Source organism: Nipponia nippon, unplaced genomic scaffold (assembly GCF_047370975.1).
Source record: "Nipponia nippon isolate SJK-2023a ecotype South Korea unplaced genomic scaffold, ASM4737097v1 scaffold_11, whole genome shotgun sequence".
Taxonomy (NCBI): domain Eukaryota; kingdom Metazoa; phylum Chordata; class Aves; order Pelecaniformes; family Threskiornithidae; genus Nipponia; species Nipponia nippon.
The window spans coordinates 14446575-14467211 of record NW_028262302.1 but is presented as its reverse complement, the minus strand read 5'-3'; the positions used below and the strand labels follow the sequence as shown (position 1 = coordinate 14467211).

Genomic DNA, 20637 nt, shown 5'->3' with positions numbered 1-20637 from the left:
TTACCTAAAGGATGATGGCAACTTCGGAAAGGAATTATGTTACCATGACAGCTGTAACATAGGGCACTATAGCCCTAAAAGATCAAAGGGGAAGCATGCTCTTTCCTTCTGGCTTATTTTGTGTACTTAGAAGAGCTGTGTTTCATAGGTTTCACTCTTGCTTATGCTTATCTACTGCTCGTTTCTCACTCTAAGGTGGTTGATGTGTTCCTCACACTTGTTTTCTCATATCGCAGTAGCAGAGGATGGAGGAGAGAGGAGGAAAATGGGGTGTTAGCCACTGATAGTTGAGGCTGCTCTTAAGTTCATGTGAAAGGTGCTTCTCAACACCAGCAGGGAGTAGGAGAAAGGCACTTAAAAAAATTAAATTGAAAAATCAGGCCATATTATTTTAAAGAATCCACTGTCAGAAAAGGCTTTAAAACTTCTCATTTCTAGTTAAACTGGAGAATATGTCTTTCAGGTATGTGTGGTTGTCTGAGAACTGCATGGTATTACAAGGAAAAAGGGCATATACTTTACTGGCTGCATTTCAACTTTCACCACTACAGCATCATCTTCCTTACTTGTACCTCCTATTCCTCAGAGCTAAGGAGCAGCTTCTTTCGTTGGTTGTGATAACAGCATCTCCAGATTGATAAATACAAGCCAGCATTTGTGAAGCACAGCTTCACAAGCAGCACAGGGAGAAACCTAGCCTGTATTTATGTCACTGTCTAGGGGACACTATGATTGTAATAATACCCCAGTATATTACAATCCAATGTCTGCATTTGTTATATGTGCCTTGCGCCTGCCCTGTACATGTAAGCAGCAAGGTGCTCATATGAGATGAATTCAGTGATGCACTGATTAGCTCAGCAGAGGGCAAGTTCCATTTTACCTGGTGGATTAAAGTTGCTCTTCTTCCATGGGTTACCTGTTAGTCTTCTGATGTTTGTGTAGCTTAATGGCTAGTCATCAGATAGACACAAAATAATTTGAAAGGATTTCTTTATTGGGAGAGCATTTTGGGAAACATTTGGACAGAACTAGACAGGACTTTGTGTAAAAGTACTTCATGGTCTCAAATTTCACAGCATAGTTGAGATGTCGGACTAACCTATACTGGGAATTTGTGCCCCAAAGGCATACCTCGAACACTTATGCGTGCTGCTCTGCTAGAGCAAGATGGATGGCTGTGTGATTGCCCCTCGCCTATCACGTGCATGTTGCTTCATTTATTCTGATACATATACTTGTAGTCAGTAGGGGATGTATCAGAAATGGGTTCTGTCTCCATCCAGCATTACTAGCAAGCTTTGCTTGAGTCACCTTGCATGATCTGTCCCGCTAGCCCTGCTTCTAGGTGGAGGATGTCTTGGGATGAATCTGCTGGACAAAGTTTATTTGACAGAGGGAATATTGTTTTCCTGTATTAAGCAGCAGTGTTTCTTTGATTTGTTTCCCCTTCTCCCCTTTTAAGGAACTTATCCTGTTCAACAGAAACCAGCTCTTACACCTGACGATAGGCAAGTAACTCAAAACACAAAAATACACAGGCTATTTATCTATTTTCTTCTTTACATAAATTCAAAAATTTTCTGAATGTAGATGTGCTTTCCAGTAGTAAGTAGTGAGTTGGAAGGTAAGGTTCAGTTACTGGCTTCCAAATAGCAAGCATAATGGACTGGTATGTGCTGACTTCTGTGAACAGACATCAGATTATTCTTTTCCAAAGATGTTGCACAGGAGTATGAAAGAATTTCTTACTACTAAAGGGAAGTCTTCAAATAAGCACCTGTGTGACTTCTGTTTCTTTCCTGCGGTGAGGAATTAGGATGATCCTCTATTCTTTACCTAGACCGATGAAATCTTCTTATTTTGCTTTCTTAAGGCTAATTGCGCTGTACAGATTATCAGTGAGCTGCTGCTAGACAGCAATTAAGATTCTGTAACTTGTGTTCAAGTTCTGTGTTTTGTCCCATCTCAAACTTTCAGTTCCAGCAGAAAGAGTGGTTCCAGCTTTCTGTTTTTATTGAGTGGGGAAACATGCACATCCTCCGAAGAAGAAAAATGGAAGAATAGGACTGGCAGTGGGATGCTGAGCAGGCATGCTCCTTTATTGGGCAGTAAGACATTATTCAAGCATCACATTGAAAACAAACAAAGAACCTCTCAACTTGTGTGGTGATAAGTAATTGTTTTTGTAGAAATACTGATTAAATTCTAACATAATGAGACTTCACGGTGAACTCAATGCACAGGAGCTCAAATGTGTGACATTATATAGTACAGTTGAGTAACATCCATCAAGCTATCTGCCTTAAAAGATAGTACAATAGATGAATCAAATAAAAAGCTTTCAAGGTTATGAAATTTCGAAAGACAGTACAAGTCTGAGCCTGCAGCAAGCATTTGGGAGCATGAACGGGTTAGCTCATTTCTGTTTTTCCAGTAGGCATCGGTAGAACTCTGAGTAGCAGCATCTTTAAGATCTGGCAGTGTTTTAGATCTAGATTTGCTTTCTGCAGCTTCAGTCAAAGTCAGTGGGGCAGCTACAAACCAGTGTTACACTGCAAGAAAAAAAACAAATGTCTTCTGGCTTTTAAATATGGGCTCTTAACAGAATACTCTACTATATATCTCTTACCTTGTGGCAGGTCATTTGCTTAATTTTTTTAAGTAGGCATCTCCACAGTATCAGGGTGCTTTTTGAATTAGAGTGCTTACCTGTTTTTGTACCCTGTGAGGTAAGGAAGCTCCCTTGTTCCAGTTTTGCAGGAGGGAAGACTGAAGGATGTATTCAAGCTCCTGCAGGGAACCTGTTGCTGTACCAGCCCCAGTGCTGCGGGAGCTGTGCTGCCAAACCTGCGCAGCAGGGGTTCCAGCTGCGGCTGTCTCGGCCGGGGTGTGGGGCCATGCACTGCCCCGCGTCAGGGCTTCCCTCTGCTGTTCTGTGGGGCACGAAGGGAAAGTAAGAGCAGGTGAAGGTGGTCAGCAGACCTGGTGTTGCTGGCTTTCTTCCAGTGAAAGACAGCACCGATTCAGCTGCATTTAGTCTTAAGGCTGCATTTGAAGTATTCTGATTGTGATGCTCCTGTGGTTCCTGTGGCAGTTACATACCTCCCTTTACAGGGAGGCAAAGAGCCAGGCCAGTCAGAGCTGTAGGGGGCTTTCTCCGTGTCTTGAGTTGCTCCCTGTCATCCCCTCCTCTTTTTCTTGCCAACTCTTCCAGCCCCTTGCAGATGCCTGCTCAGCTGGAGTGGCTTGAGCTGGTGACCAGAGGATGCTCTAAACAGGTGGCAAACATGACTGAGGCCCATCTGCCGTGGCCTGCAGGCGGTCACTGGGCAGGCAGCAGCTGGCAAGGCTGAGGCAGAGCAGTTCTTGCACTAGCATTGGGGTGACTTGTCAGTAAATGCTTACATTGAAACATTTAGTAATTTCTTTCATCACCATTTCAAGGGAAAGACTGCCTCTGACATTATGCAGTGGTCATCTGATGAGACATTTACAATAAAAAAAAATATCTATTTTTTTAATAATGGAATCTAGCAAACAAGGGGTTTGGGTAGTTTTTAAGAGGTAAAGCTGTTTCTGATCTTTTTTTTAATAAAAGCTCGGTTTTGTTCAATTTCACCCCTCCATCCCCAAAATTAACATAGGGCCAAATTTAAAATTGCAAGTTGACAGGTCTTCTTTAGCCAGTAAAGTATCCAGTTTCTTATGACTTTGTACGCTGGCGAGGGAAAGAGAGAACATCTCCATCCACCTTGTTTTTCAGGAGAAATCTGTTTGGCTTAGTTTGAAGAATGTACGATTGAAAACATGTGTAGTGAAGTGGAAATCATCACAAGTACCTCTGATGGGGACATGCATTTATTTTTGTTTCACAAGCTATGCAAATCCACAATAATTAGCTGCAGCCCTTTGGCTTCTGACAAATTGCCAGTTCAGTCTTTGTGTGACAAAGTTTGGAGCCTTCGTATTTCTTGCAACTTCAAAGCTGTTTCAAGCACTTCCACGCCCAAGCTTTCCTAGAGCTTTCGCTCACATTTTTTTATTTTAAAACAGTGAAGATTTCCTATTTTTGGTGGGTATTTTTGGTTTGAATGAACACTAATGCTCTCTTTTATCTTAGAAAGATGTTCTAGTCAGTTGGCTATAAAAGTGGAATTAGTCATTGTATTTCAAGCTGCACATTTTTTAATAGCAGTGGGATATGGAGGACAACATGTTTTTCAATGTGGAACAGCTGATTGTAGTAGTTACAATGGTCCCGGCTGCTGGTTTGTTTTTCCTTTTTCCCCCAACTCTCTGGGAATTGAGATATTTGAAATCTTTTACTTTGGAGAAGAAACTGTCCTTTGAGCTGTGGGTTTTACTGAAGCCTGCGGAGGAGAATTGGGGGTGCCCTCCCTCCCTTTTTAATTCTTCAATCAAAGTAAAATACCAATGACAACAGTTTCCACTAATTGTTGCCAGGGAACTGTTGTTTTCTTGAAATGTGGAGAGGTTTATTTTCACATGAAGTATTAATGGAATAAGCTTGGAACAGCAGTGTTCTAACCGAGAAAAGGAGCTTATAAAATATATATCTGATAGCATATACAGAAAGATGTGACTGGAAAGCTTCCAAAGCAAGCAGCATTGTTGAGATGTTAGAGAGTTGGCTCTCTAGTACAAGGAGAAGAAAGTTTATTTTCACATGCATGCCAGCCCCTCAGTAAAAGTGCATGTTCTCCTGAGGATGGCAGTCAGCTTTGCCTTGAATGCATTTCTGGAAATGATGCTACAGAAGCCCTCCGGCCCTCCCCATCCCCAGCCTGGATTGTGTTAGGTACTTTGCACATGCTTGAAGGCGAGGGGTTGCTGGTTAAAGTCTTAAGATCCTGATACTTCTTAGTTTTGGTGCTACGCAGAGTGTGCTAAGCACACAAGGTGAGGTCTTCCAAAAAAACTATAATAATCTCAGCTTCAACCCCAAAAATAGCAGGACTGTGGAAGAACAAATCCCAGGCAGAATCCTCTCTCTGGTCCTTCTCAGTAGGGGAGATCCCTCTATGTGAAGACCTTTTTGGTACCTGAGAAGCAGCATTGCCCGGCAGGAATGAAGCACAGGTTCCAGTGCAGGGAGAGATGTTTTTGGCATGCTGCTATATATTGCATCAGCAGACTGGTCAGTTAGGTACAGCGTGGCCCTTTCTGGTCCAGTGGGGAAGAAGAATAAATACACATCTGTTGGGGCAGGGAATGAAGAGAAAACTACGGAACATTTCCACCATGTGGATTAAGCAGATTAACTAGATAAGCACTTATTCTTAAAAATTAGGCAGAATAAGCCAAACAAATCAAAATGCATGTAGATCTGATTTATTTTCACTCTTGGTGAATGAATGAGAGAACCACGAAGAAATTTTTGTGGCTCAGAGGGAGTCTCTTACTGACTGGTTTGACTGCTCTCTTTTGACTGTGAATCCTGGTGGCCCAGGAGAGGTGTGGGCTCCGCAGTCACCTGGGTGAGTGAAAACATTACTAAGATTTAGAAATCTGTAACTAATGTGTAATGAATGGCTGTCAGGTTTAAGCTTATACGGCTTTGACCCATGGAGCCACCTCTGCCCAGCCCCTTTGTCTTCTCCTGACTCCTTGGTATGTAGTGATGTGGCAGTGCTAAAGGCTGGGAGTTGGGATGTCATGGGTGGAAATCCAGTCCCCGTAGGACTTCTGCCAAAGATTTTGGTGACTATAATGGGACTGAGATTGCAGTGGGGAGTTGCCTCGCTTTGTCACTTACTGCAGGCACTTTGGGCAACTCCCTTGCAAATTCTGCCTCTGCTTCCTGATAAAAGTAATATTCCTTGTAGTGGAATGCCATTTAAGTTGCTTTGAGATGTCTGAATGGTGGAGATGTAGAGTAGGATGAGTGTGTAAAGGAAAATGGGACTATTAATGCGGGCTGGTAATTTCTGAAGATTGCTGTGTATAATGTTCTCTCAGCCATCAGCGTGTGTCTTCCCAGATAATTGCAAAGCTTTATAAATCCCTCCTCAAGAAACAGTATGGATAAAAATAAGACCCTGACAGAAGTGCTGGGGAATAAAACTCTCTTTGCCTCCTTTTGACTAGGAGTATTTTGCAGGATACAGTCCCACTCTTTGCACAAAATGACAATTAAACATTGCTTTTATTAATCACGATTACTGCAGTGGTGCCTATGGGCCAACAAAGACCAGGCTTTAATTTTGGGCTGCATTAAACAATAGGATTATTTGTCTCACTGGATGCAGGTGTTGTGATATGGTATCAAAACAGGGCAAATAGAATGTGTTCGGAGACATGAAACTCAGGAAATGCCTTATTTTAAAACCAACCTGTCTCACTTGCGGTTTGCTGAAACTGCAAAGTCTGCGTTGAAGTACAAATATGCACGTAGCTCTTTTGACCTTTTCTTCTAAAGTTTTTTCTTAGAGTAAGAAGGATGGGGAGTTAATTTGATAGAGTGTCAAGGGTGACTGTGCCTCTGACCCTAGTACTGAGGTGTCCTCTCCCAGCTGAACGCCCCATCCTTTGTCTGTTTTGGGGGTGAAATCATGCAATTCTCCTGCTCAAGCAGAGCTGCAAGCTCATTCCTGTGACAGCAGTTGTAACCTTGTCTTCAGTCCTGGGGCTTTGTTCCACAGGGACAACGATGTTCCTTTGGGAGCAATGACTGGTATACACCATAGCTCAGACTTGCTTGCTTTGAACCAAAGCTTTATAGAGAGAATATCATCAGAGCAGTAAAGGAGACTATTTGTATGCCTGCCTTCCTCAGTGAGGGTGCTGGTAGGTCTGAACTTCCAGAGGACTCTGCAAAAGATCAGTGGAGTTTGGGGAAGTCTTTTTAGTATATGTTGTTGACTCTTCCTTTCTCCAGCTTCTGCAAAAGTTACTTACTCCTTTGATCTTAGCTGTGACCTGAGATAATTGTATCTGGAGTCATTGCATGCTTGTTTGCTCTTCTGGCACTTCACAATTGAATGAGATAAATGTATTCGTGTCACAAGATTGAATGGGGTTCCAGTAAAACCTTAAAGACACTAGGCCCTAAAGTTTCTCAGGTTTTCCTGTATTTGGTCTTTAGCCTTAAGTCAGAGAAATTCTTGGCACATGTGCTTCAGCTGCCCCTATATAAAACAGGGCACATTCAAACACAGCAAAACCTGGAAATATTTTCCTGAACCTGATTGCCTTAATGGAATTATAGCAGAAGAAAAGCAGAGCGTCTTCAACTTAATCGGAACAGCTGAACTTCTCCCCCCGCTTTTTTTTTTTTTTTTCCTCCAAGGGGCACTGTGTTTTAAGAATGATGTCTTTTGTTAGAAGGAATATTTATCATTGACTTTAACTCTTGCATTTCTGGTGAAAAGAATACATCTGTTTTTTCTTTTCTTTGGCAACAGTATAGACCTCTCTTTGCTCTTTGTCTAAAGGTAGGCAGGTCAGACAGAAAGGGTTTCTGCATGTGCTGTAGCTGTTTTCTATGCCTTTGGTTGTTATTTTGCATTATCTCTCATATTGACCTAACATATTGATGGAAAACACTCAGGGACTTTTTGACAGTTTATGTTTAATCGCTGTTTTTGTCTAGTTTTTGAGAATATTTACTGCTAAAGGTAATTTTGCACTGGTATCAAAAGCGGTGCAATTAATAGCTTAGTGTGGGAATTGTTGAATGTAGGATTTCAGTCTGAGGGAGAAAGGAGAGAGCCAGGAGAAATTTAGATGTTTACAAGCATAGTTTCTCCAAAGTGAGGTAGAAGTGGGTTATCCAAAATTATCTGAAATGTGTGTTTCTTTAACATAAGATTAACATTTATGGAAAATTTGAGAGCTGTGGTATGTTCATTTTATTTTTATTTTATTTTTTCATCCCTCTTCCCTTACATGACTTGTCAAAAAGGAGACTGCTGCTGCAGCTTCCTAGATGAGATTAGTGTGGTTCTCCACTGGCTATGCTAGAAGCAAGGGTGGGCCAACCACGGTTAATAAATGGATCGAAATAGTCACTGGATACCTAAGGGAATGATCTGCCCTAAGCAGTCCTTCAGCAAGTGATGGAAATAGTCTGTCCTCTTGGAAAGCTCTTTTCAAAGAGAAGAAGGTTGAGGGAAGGAGTTAACTTTCTTCCCATAGGCTTGGAGGGAGCCTGCAGAGAAGCCTCCTCCAGAAGGTTTGTGTAAATATATCTCTGTTGCTCAGATTTATACAGGGGATGGTACCGTTAGTGTATTTAAAGACAGTGTGCTGCTGACATGGTAAAGAATCTGTATAAATCCCAAAGCCAGAGGAACCACAAAAGCCGCTGAGCTTTGTCCGTGCAGCGCTGCGAGGCAGTTTCATTCGTGGTAGTCACAGCCTGTGCTCTGCTGCGTCTCCTCCTGCTCACCCGTCCGTGGTTCTGTGGGTTTGTTCCTAGGAGGCTCTGTATCCAGGTGTGCTCTCTGTGACTCAGCTGAGCATTAAAAACAAGGCAAACCCAAGCCTGCCTTCAGTATACAGCTCAGATTCGTCACTGAAAAGGTGATGCCGTAGTACATTTTCTTTTAATTTGTCTTCTTATATTACGGTTATTTTTGTAAAGGAGTAGAAAGAATTAATTGTTGCTCATATTATAACTGAATAAAAGCATGTCAAGAGAACTGAGAACTTGTCCTCTGTAGTTTTGCTTCAAGTTTGCTTGTTGACCTGTAGAATCCTAAGGCAATGCTGTCAATTAACCAGTCATTAAGATATCAGACATTTCAGTCACGATAAAAAAAAATAATAAAACTGTGGGTGTTGTTCTTTTGTCTTTGAAAAATAGCACAACAGAGGTTATGAGCGGGAGGGCAGAAACTACACCTATATACAAACCATAGACTGCTTCTGTCATTGCTAAGCAATGGTCTTACTTTGTACTATTCTTTGGCTGTTATTTTAGGATCTGGAGTAGTTCAGTGTCTTTCCTGAGTTCACTAATCGTTTTTTCAACCTGAGGTTGCTTCAGTAAGTTATAGTTGCCTCATTTCATTTCCTAACTGGTGTGCTTCCCTGAATAAAAGGGGTTTTGTATCTAATTTAAAGTTGCTATACATGTTAACTTATATATATATTGTGTCCTCGTTTAAGTGTTTGTTGTCAGGTGGGTATTCAGTAGTTAGTGAAGACCTTTTTTGAAAAAAAAAATTCCTCCTTGCCAAAGTGCAACCAAGTTATTTACAGTGTTTTGACAGAGTCATCTGAAGACGGCATGGAAAAGATGCCATTACGACTGAGCTAATGCTGTAAGAGACTGAAATGTAAGGGAAACAACTGTTGCAGAGGAATTTTTGGCTGACTTTGCAAACGGAGAAAAGCTTTTTAGCTTTGTTTTTGTAGTAAATTGTTGATTGGAGCCAAGAGCTTCCTTTACTCACAGGTCTAAGTGCATCTGAAAATGTTTTTTCGTACAAGAAGCTTCACTGCACAACTCCGCTGTCCTGTAACCTCAGCAGCATGGAGTTACTGTGTTAAAATTGTTCATTGACTTACTGATGGCAAAGATCAGAGGACAAGCTAACTGCAGTCTATAGAGAATTTATGTTGATTGCAGAGAGATCATTTGTACTTTAGGTTAGCTTGGAAAATGTGCTTTCCTGTGACCTAGATGAGCTTATCTTGTAATACCCTTTCCTTTATGATAACATCCTTAAGTGGCTGAAAAAAAGAATGGCAGCTATAAAGGGCAAAACAGAACTTTTTCTTTATAGCATTAACTACAAAGCAGTTTGAAATGGAGTCAAAGCAGATGAGGTGTTCATGAGCCCCCTGCGATGACTTGCATACCATTCAAGGCCTTAATGGCTGGTTATCGGTGAATTATGCGACTAAAAAGGAGGCAGAGATAGCATTTGCTCCCTGCTGGTGACAGATCCTCCCACACGTCCCTGCTTCTGATTGTTTTTCCACCTCTGAGCCAAACAGGGCAGGTTAAGTGGTGGGTTTCTAACAGTGACGCTCCTGCATTGGCCAGGGGACGTTTTTCCTGCCAGCAAAGTGCGTGCACTGTCCTCGCACTGCTTTCAATTCCTGCTAAGTGAGGAAACTACACCCTGGTTGTGAGTCTTGCCTAACAGGTGTGTTGAATGCTCAGGTTCTCTGCTTTCTTTTGACAAATGCTGTGATTGCTTGTCTTAGATGTTACTGCCTGCTGGGTCTCTTCTTAGCTTCTTCAACCTGCTTGTATGATCAGATTGGTGTATCTCTAATTCTTTCTTTGCTTCCTAAAATCTGGATCTTTTCTTCGACTGAGCCTGTAGAAGTGGATGTACACAAAAGCTGTGTTGGGTTTGTCAGCGCTGTGTGCTGTGCATAGATGTGACAGTGCTGTGCCTGAGCTGGTACGGCTGGTCTCTGGTTTGTATGCAGCTGCTGGGGCCAGAGCATGTTCAGTCTGCAGTACGGTCCAGGCCTTGCAGTGCCTTTTAAGGGTCGGTTGGTCTAATGTCTTTTTGCTCATTTAGGGTGGTCAGCCCTTTGTACAGCAGCTCAGTGGCTTCTATTTATTTCTGTATCGGTATAGAGTAGGTCCAACTTCAATATAGCACAAGGAAGGGAAGAGGATAGCAGCACACGCTGATGGTGAGTGGGTAGTTTAGTTTGCATTGTGGAAAGTTAGAGACTAAGTGGAAATGCATTTTCCCAGCTGTCTCTTCAACTTCTGCATTGTCGAGTTCCTTTTTTCTTAAATGGCAAAGTGCTGACTTAGACACTAAGAATGTTTAAATGATGTTTTCAGCAGGTCTGCTTTCATCACACTCCTGGCTTTGGTTATTAAGCCTCTGCTCTGCTAACCAACATACACTCTTGTGTGCAAGGAGGACCTCTCCGGACAGTGATGGAGGAGGGAGTGCCTTACTCAGAGGTTGCCCCAGGGAACCAGCTGGAAGTGCCGTGCTTTCAGCATTGCAGTGGGAGAGCAGTTTGCTCAGTTTGCAGGGACCGAGCTCAAATCAAAAGCACTTCTAGGAGGCAGGTGTGGCCAGCCCACTGCCCTTGAGCCTCCTGGGACTTGAAAGCTTTCTCATGCAGCTGCTAAGCCATGGTCATGACCCAGGAGCTGTGGTAGTCCCGAATCAGCTGAGGTTATTGTGGGGTGTCCTGTGCTTTCTTAGCTGCCAGAAAGGGATCTGTTGTGTGAGGGTTTTTATAGCTTTCGGCTCTGAGACTCTTTTGATGTGTCCTTTTCAAATCAACGAATCTGACTGCTTTTGTCTTTTCCTTAGTGCTGAGTATTCTCAATTTTTGAGGATTGCTTTTTGTAACTATTGTCTGAGAGTCTCCTGGAGTGGGTACAGCTTAACTCTGCTTACAACGTAAGTGATTTGCAAGTAATGCTATGCTGCCTTTTTTGCTTTGCGTAAGGAATTGCAATGTAAATGCTGCATAATCATGCATGAAAAATAATCTGTCCATGGAAATGCTGTCTTGAAGGTCGTCTTTGTTACTGCCCAGATATGTCTGTCTGTAGCCAAGTTTTGGTGCAGTAATACCATCAAGTTAATGTTTAAAAGAAGAGCTAACAGTTTAATTCATCTTTGGTAGATAGGAGTACCAAGCATAGTTGCTGATGACTGGGAATTTTAATTTCTTATAAATTTTAAGATTGATGTGCTACAGCTTTATTTATTGAATATATCAGGATTGTTTATGATTTTGTCTCAAGAACTTTGTGTGTTTGTAGAGGATCACTTAGCAACAGCCTATGGCACAGTGAGGTTCCCTGCGACATGCTCACGCTAGTACGATAAACCATAAAACAACGAGGAAACACCCAGAAACAGCAAGTAAATACAAATGTAAAGCAAAACAAAGCAGCTCACTTACTGAAGAGTTCCATGTTTCTGTGGGGCACTGTTTGTAAAATTCTTTGCTTTTCAGTCTTTACTTAGGTGTTTGTCATCCTGATCTAATGATACTCTGCTTCTGTAAGTGTTCATGGGATGTCTGCAGCTGTTGTAATGGAGCATCTCCTGAGTATTGAAAATAGAAGCAATTATTTGATATTAAAGCAACTCACACTTTAATCTGTTAAATCTTCTTAATTAGTCCTTCACCAAGTAATAGCTAAGGAATAAAAGTTCCCTGGAGGGGCCTGGGATCTAGATTGATATTCCAACTTTACAGCTCTGTGCTAATGCTCTAAGATTCTGCTGTTTCTAATAATCAACGTTTCTTTTCCTGAGAGTGGTGGGGTTTTTATCTTGTTCAGGGTTGGGTTTTTTTGAGATTGAGAGGGATTATAAATTCAAGTCTGAATGTCTGCATATTTCAGGCCATTTATTATTGTATATTGATATCAATAACTTGCTCGACTTAAATGACTTAGCTTGCACTGGAGGTGAAAGCTGAATGCAATCAGAAACATTTTCTTTTTTAAAAATTGTCCTCAGGGTCTGAGGTATGGACAGTAAATCCATGGGAAATGCCCCACATCTGTGTTCAGCAGGTGACAGTAACTTGACAGGAACATAGCTGACATTGTGTTTCTGGATTTTATGGTTCAAGGGGCACGTAATAGATGGGGGAAGTGTTGAGGGTTGAAAGACTTTATTTTTTTTTTTTAACTATTCTTTCTGATTCTGGGATGTGGGCTGAAGAAATTCTACCATTTCTTGAGCTTTTCACAAAGAAACCAAACTGTAATATTTGCATTTAGGTCTAGTGTTGCCTGAGTTTTAAAAGAGTTTGGGCATGAATCTAAGTTTTAATGGAAAATGTGAGATTTTGGTGGAATTCAGTTTGTTGCTGCTGGTATTCCTGCAGTTGCTTCAAATTCTTAATCCCCTGACCTTAGAATCCGGTGTCTTCAAGGAGGAGAAAACGGGGAACGTTGTTATTTTCCTTGGAAGATATCCTGTGTAAAATACACTCCCGTAGTAAGGAAGGTATGAAGATACAGTGCTGAGCATGAGCAGTGATATTTTCAACTAAAACAGGGAGGCTGACTTAGTGAAAGACCTCAAGTCTTTCCTCGATTGCAAACTTACCCTGCCATACAACAAACCTGTAAGTTGGAACAGTTCAACAGGAGAACAGTCTGCTGAATTCTCTCTCTCAGTTTGCAAAACCAAAACTGTCTATAATATATTTTAACACTGAGGGGCTGAGATCTTTCGGTGTAGCATACTTCACTGACTTGAAGGTTGTCGTGCTGCACGCTTACTTCGTTCATAACACTACAAATGTTGAAAATCATACTTCACCGTGTTGTCAAGGTTGTGGGTTTATCTGAGATAAACCAGCTATAAGGAGGTAGAGCAAGGTTATGCCTTTACACATGCAGTCTGTTTTGGGCAGGGTTATCGCACAGTTTGTTTAACTTGGCGGGGTAGGTCATACCAAACCTGTCTTGGTTGTCTTGTTTTGTGTGTGGTGTAAAGAGATTATCTAAGGTTGTACAGTCAGGGATTTGAAGAACTTACATTTGATGGGAACAAGAAACCATTAGTTGTGGCTAGAACTTTCATTTAAGTGCCCAAATTGCACTTGTTTGCATTTAAAAGCACATACGGTCTTTCCTGTCATTTCAGTCTGGTTTCGGGAACTATATAGCAGACTTTTCTCTCCTGTCTGATTTCTGTGCAGAACAGTGGACACTTATCTACTTTAATATCTCTTGCCTCACATGTTTGTCATTTCACCTATTTCAAAAGCTGTGCATTTGATCAAGTATAAATGGGTAAAAGAATACATTCTGTGCAAGCTAATTCTAAAACTGAAGACCATTAAAATAGCATTTCTGTATGTGTTTTATTAAGGGTAACACTGAAAACATTAGATGATGCTTTTCTATGTGTTGTAGTTTTGGGATAAGATGCTCAAAACAGAGCAATGGCATGTCTACCAAAAAGTTCAAGTCACTTAATCTCCATGCTGAAAGCATGTATTTATGTCAAGGATGCATGTAGCTTGCTGGTCGTTGGTTTGCATTTTGTCCCTTATTTTACCGAGTTTTACTGGCTCATTTGTTTAAGCTCTGCATATGGGACTTCTTTTGAGCTGAGTGTTTCTGCAGTTAGCACAAGCAGGTTAAGCCTGAAGGAGAGAGCTTTTAAAGAGCAAATTTCAAACTTCAAACCACTCTTTGCACTGGCTCCGTATCCTTCTTTGTTCCCCTTCACATGCGCCTGGGCTGTGGTGTTCTGAACAGGCTGTACTGAAGGACGTGTCTTTGGGGCCTGTCCTGTGCTTGTACTTGAAGTTGGCTGGAGGCAAGCCAGCTCTTCATTTTGAGGCTGCAAAATTATGCTAGCGTGGCAGAGGACTGGCTTTGTTTCTTCATGGGACTTACTAGCCTCCCGAGCCCGTGCCACATCAGTGAGGCTAGGCGGCATCCCTGTCAGAGCCAGGTTACGTCTGCTCTGGCTGTGCAAAGGAGGCAGATCGTGCATGTTGCTGCCTGTATGTGACCACAGACCTACCCAAAATCTGTTAATCCATGTGAGTATAGCATTTGAATGACTGTTTATGTAGAGAGAGCACTGATGATGGCAAGCCTCCTGCAGCACGATGAACTATTAGGACAGTCCCCTCTAAACTGCTTGGCTCCCTTCTGTTCCTTGCTAGCTGTGTACCAGCTTACGCTGCTGTGCTTGTCTCACCTTGTTTCCTGCACCAAGACAGTCAGAAGAGTGCTTTGCACCTTGCGTGTTACCTGCAGCGTGTCCTGGGTTGTAAGCTGTGGTGCTAGCTGTTAGCCGAAGGTGGAAGCCTGGATGCTGGAACACTTGCAGTAATGTCCCGCAACCAACCTCAGTGTGGAGTGCTGCCTACTGGGCCACTGCTGAATGCTGAATTACAGTCTGAGACTGGCTGTAATGTTCTGAAAGAAAAATGTGGCAGAACTAATGCTGCCAGCACTAAATTTTCATGTGTTTCATCAGCTTTTGAAAGGTGGATTTTTTTTTTTTTTTTAATGGCATAGAAAGTGTAGTTGGAACATGAAATTTGCAAGCATTGCAATGGAAATGAGGCGATCTAGTCAAGGGGAAATAATCATTAAAAGATACTACTAGGCATCAAATTAGCTTCACAATTAGTTGAAACTGTTTAAAATAATGATTTTAGTATTTTCACAAAGACAAGTATTTTGGCAGGTTGTCAGTTATGATGGAGGTCATGGTGAGGGGAAGTTCTGTGGCTTGGGCCATAGGACAAGTCAGATGATCATAGCGGTCCTTCTTGTATTTGAAATCTGAGGGTAAGTTGCTAAGCAATGAGCTTGCTTTTCAGAGGTGCTGGGCAGCTGCTATTAAGGTTCATGGAAAATGCCGAATGCTCTAGCTGTTTCCTATGGGTGTAAATATGAATGCAGCAGCCCACCCTGCACAAAATTTTGTGGGTATGTGAGTCCTGTTTCATCTGTTTTCCGCCCACCCCCCACCCCTTAGCTGAGAAATTTTTCTGAATTAATTGCATTATCGAAGCTGGCAGGTTTTCTGACCATCTTTATTGTTGCACTGCTTGTATTTGGATTGCTCGAGATCTCTTTTATTATTTAACGATGTAAACGTGCAAGGGTGACTTCTAGTTTTGGGGCACAGGAAGGCAGAGCCTCTCGGGTCCCTGTGCTGAAGCTAATCCATTGGTCTCCTTCCCTCTCTGAACATTTTGGCCACTTTTGAGGGACTTCTTTTCTAACTTCAGAGCAAAATACAGAAAATCCCACACACAACAGCCTGTGTGTCATCAGCAGAATTCCAGTGTCAATGAGATTATCATAGTTATACTTTACAAAATAGCATGATTTTGGTATTTGTGTTTCTCATGGCTCTATTAAAAAAGTATTACACTTGTAAATCTACTACTTATTGGCAATGCAATAGAAGAAAGCTAAAATTACAGGCTTTTAACCTTTTATTTCCTAGTAGCTTCACAGACTGAGAAATTTCTGTTAATGTTTCAGTGGCTACACTCTTTTTCCTTTGCCGTTAATGAGATACCACCGTATGCAAAAGGAACATGAGTACTCCATACGCATGCTAGTTACAGGGCGGGGGGGAGGAGGCAAGTAATACAAATTTCAATTTTCCAAAGGAAAACTTTTTTTTTTTAAACTAAAAGTTTTTCCCCACAAGATGAGATACTTTCAGTATTCAGCGCGGAACTTTGGTTTTGTGGGAACTGGTCAAATTTAGCAGACATAAATATAGAAGCGAAGTAGCGGGGCGACTTGCAGAACCTCTGCCCCTATAAAGAAAAAAAAAACACACCAGCAGCTTATTGCTGCACTTGTAACATGCTTTTTTGAAGGGGTGAGGGGGTGAGAGATTGTTCTTTCCAGTAGCATAGAGAGACTTCTACCTCAGCACCTCTTTGCAAGCAGGGTTTCAGCAGGATGTTTGGTGAGTCTATACTAGGGCATAAGAAAATTAATAGGAAGGATCTGAAGGCTATTCTCATTGCATAGTCGAGTTTAACATTTTAACTTGTCCATGGCTGATGTGGATTGTTGCTTAGTTTGATTTTGCCAGAGGGGACTGGGCCAGTCGTGTAAACAAGACTAGCTTTTCAATGTCAAGATCCGTGCAGGTTAAAAGCCTTTTCTGTAGTCTGGTACGTCCCGTGGTCAGAGGAGGCAGCTCTGGGCAGGAGCTGTGGGAGTGCTCCTGCAGTGCAGCCGGGAAAGTGGGGTTGCAGGATTAGCCATTACAGGTAGCAACAGTGGCATCTTTTCCACGTGGACCAGTCAATCTGTTGATGAGCATGAAACATGTAGTTATGTTGCTAACCTGGACCAAAGTCGATGCCAGTGTGTCCTCCTTTGCTCATTTTCCTAGGAAGATTCAGGAGAACACAAGTGTGTGATTTGTGCCGCAACCACATCTCCCATTGCGTTTTAAAATAGCACGCATTGTAGACAGAGCAGTCCCAGGCATGTTTTTGAGGATACCACCCATTTTCTCCAAAACTCTGGACAACTTAAAATTCTGAAATAGCAGACTAATGTCATGAGTTTGGTATGTCTAACATAAAGAAAGACTGGGAAAGAAAAGTTTTATTACCAAGAAAACAAATGTCACCCCTCCTGCAGGCACAGGATGAAGAGGAGAAACTTTGTATTTGATGGTAAAAATAATTCCCTCCCTGTTGATTCCTAAAGTAAATCCAACCAAATCAGAGAGCCCAGAATAAGTCCAATAAATTGTTACTCTGGTCCTGTCACCTTTGTGTAGTAGGTTGTTAGCATATGTCTAGCTGTCTTGTGTCAACTTCAGATACGAATAAAAATGATAAAGTGCAATTTATTGGATGGGCTGGAAATTAATTGCTGTTAGGTCTTAGTTATTTCTCATCATGCTTGCTGGGAACTTTTCCCTAGAAGGAGACGGCTTGAAAGGCACCCGTTTTTCATAAACTATTTTTAATACTTAAAAGCTACTTGAAGCACTTACTTGAGACATTTATTTTCGGCAGAGAAGAAAACAGCTGAATTCTCCTGTATATATTCTTAGTCTCTGCTGCAGGGTGAATCTCCATTTTTTTTTTTTTTCTCCTTGACAGGCTCCGTCTATATTTCTGTCTCCTGCTCCCACTTGTCTCATGGAGAGTAAGAATTTGGAACCTTTACCAGGAGGAGGAGGCAAAACGTGCTGTAGCCTCCTTTTCTACACTTGCCTATTGATCCCAAACATATTGCCATAATCGTGGTTGAGATTAACGAGGAGAACATTAGGTCAAGCATTTGGCAAGTTGCCTTTTACAAGCTTCGGTTTCTTAGCCTGCAAGCGCAGGGTTTGGAGCGGAGGTGCTCCTTCAGGGATCCTGAAGGATCCTGCCGGAGCAGAAGGGAACAGCCGATGGGGGAAACGAATGGCTGGGAAAGCTGGTCCCTCTGCACGGTGGGGTGATGCAGGAGGTTTCTGGATGGGTCAGGCTGGCTGGCTCCTCTGGGAATTTTATTGTTCCCTGGGGAAACGGCTGATTAAAGGAATCAAAACAAAAACTTAGCCACACACGTTTTAAGCCAATTTCTGTTGGGTGTTCCAAGCAGTTAAAATACCTGTTTTCATTCCCACATTGGAGACTGTGGATAATTTTTCTGGGCTTTAATTTGGCCCATTAGCAGTATTGGTCTGAACCTCATCAGGGATTTAGGAGCCTTTAACTGATCGAAGAGGTTTTAAGATCCTCTGAGAGGCAGTGAAACACTTTTACCAATGGAATTACTGCATAGTTTGAATTTTATACTTACCCTCTATTATTTGGCACACACCTTTGCACAATGAGAGCGTGTTTTCCCTAGTTAATTCACCATATCGCTACTTGTCACCCAGGTGCTTTGATAAAGACAGAGATGTCCTGCATCACGTGCACTGGTCAGTTAGTGACCATGACACAAAGAGGTGACTGAAGGGGCTACGAAAAGAGGGGAGGAAAGCTACAGTCATGTGTGGGGTTAATGGTCATTTCGGGGTTTTTTGGTGTAAAAATCCTTGCTGGAGAATCGTTCTCCTTCATTCCGAAGGTGCAGCCTGTACCATCGATGCTCTGTGCCTTGCCAAGTGCCGGGGAGCAGAAAGAGAAGTCACTTTCCTTCTCCTCTCCTTGCCCCTGCCTTCAAGCAGCCCTCCTTCCACTTAGGTGGCTGTTCAAAGCCCACCGCTGTGGTGGAAATAAAACTAGAGTGCAGCGCCTCGGCTCCACCAGTGCCAGCGTAAACTGCCCCTTCTGCAGGAGAGCGCCTGGTTTTCCATTATACCAGCCTTGATGGTTCCAGCTGCTGCTTTCTGCCATTCTTTTCTTGATTTTTGTTAGTTTTGCAACACCAGCTCTGTGAGATTTCATGCAAAATCAGTAAGTTTTAAGAACATGATCTTGCTGCTATTATACCCCCAGTTATAGCTGCTTGGGGCGTTTTCTCACTGCTGCACCCTGTTGTGGGTACTACAGGCAGGGTTAATTTTTCCTCCGGGGTGGTTCTGTGCCAGTAACTGTGGCAAGTGTGAATAAGGTGAATCCAAAAGAAGCATAAGGAACTTTTTGAAATTTTCTGGATAATCCTGTTCTCCGATTTTTCTTGTCTATTATAGGATCAGTTACATAAAAGAAAAGATTGAGGTATCTTCTATGGGTGCATGTGTCTTGTTGGTTTTAATCATAGAAACAATTCCTGCTGCACACTATCTCGATAAATTTAATGGTACTTAGCATGTTTCAGCTACTCTTCCACTTTGCTTATGTCTACAGGCAATAAAATATTTGAAATTGAAATCGCCACTGTTAGCAGGAAAGCGAAAGGTGAGCCTGCCCACAGCATAGTACTCCTTGCCAGTGCTGCCTGGAGATGAATTGCCTAGCGCTTGTGCTTTCTGGGGTCATCCTTGGTCGTAGGGGGAGGAAGGGAAAGAACGATGACGGATTTCAGTGAGACAGGATGACAAGCCTTGAAGTCTTATTGTCAGTTACTCGTTACAGTAATAAATATGACAGGGCATCCTTTCCATGACCCACATTCGTCTCTTACAGCGTCTTTATCAGATGTAGATGCCCACAGTGTTGAAACACCTGACTCAGGATGTGCTGTGGAAGTGTGTGTTCTGTAATCTTTGGTGCCTGGCTACTGGTGAGCCAAGGGTGCCTCTGAAAGCTCTTATCAGACAGTAAATAAAATCAGTTATGTTTGCATAGGGCGTTTCCTAACTGCATTGGTAGCCTGTTTGGTGTCAAAGGGCACATGCTGTGGAGACTATGAACTTGCCAAATATCAAAACCTGTCACTTTAAGTTTCTGTGAGAAGGGAGAGGCTCTTGTCCTTTCGTGAAATGAACTGGACTTTTAAAAATCTTGGTTGTTGGTAGTTGATACAAGGAAGTGCCTGGAACCCCAGTGTACGTTATAGCACACAGCACTTATGAAAATACATTTACATTGGCATGTCCCTTTGTAAATAGCTATAGGTCACAGCTAATACACCAGCAGTTAGTTACTCAGCCCTGTATTGCTACAGAATAGTTAATGGGCTGAACTCTAAATACAAAGGGTCTTTTTTGTATTATTAGTGTATTCAGGTGTACTGCTGTCTACTGTATTGTGAATGTCACAGAGCTGAGCTGTGTAGGGGCTTGTTAAACTTCAGAGCAGATTATTTGGAAAGCTCTAGTTAAAGCTTGAGTGACACATGTCTATAGTAAGCAATATATTAATATCCCAGAACACTAACCCTGCAAGCCTGCTCAGTTAAGGACATGGCAAATGTCTGCAATCTCTGCAGAGTGGATTAAGTCAGTAATTTTCAAATGCAGGAGGTAGTTTTTCTTGCTCTTAGTTTCGCGTCTTGCAGGCTGGCATGGTCCAGAGCTGACAGCAGGCAGCCCAGAGCTCGGAGCTGGGCAGCCTGCAGTCGCAGAACTGGTGTTGCCTTACAGAAAGAGGCAGGCCTGATTCCCCTGCACAGTGGCTGGTGTCAAGCAGGAGCAAAGCTGCTGCAGCAAAGAAAGGACCCAGTTATAAAAAGACCTGCATAAAGCTTTTCTGGTTGGTTGAATTGGGGAGGGGGGCTCTGTAGATGCAGAAATACCTACGCTCCATTTCCCTGAAGTGCAGGATTCTTTCCTGTGTTTTCTTATTGCTTGGTGTAAATTTTTTCAA

The 20637-nt window shown here is 42.3% G+C and overlaps 1 protein-coding gene across 4 annotated transcripts in view; it reads left to right on the top strand.

Moving 5' to 3' along the window:
- Nucleotides 1-20637, top strand: part of ITPK1 (inositol-tetrakisphosphate 1-kinase) — a 174164-nt gene that overhangs the window by 55794 nt on the left and 97733 nt on the right. The gene's annotated exons all lie outside the window — the stretch shown is intronic.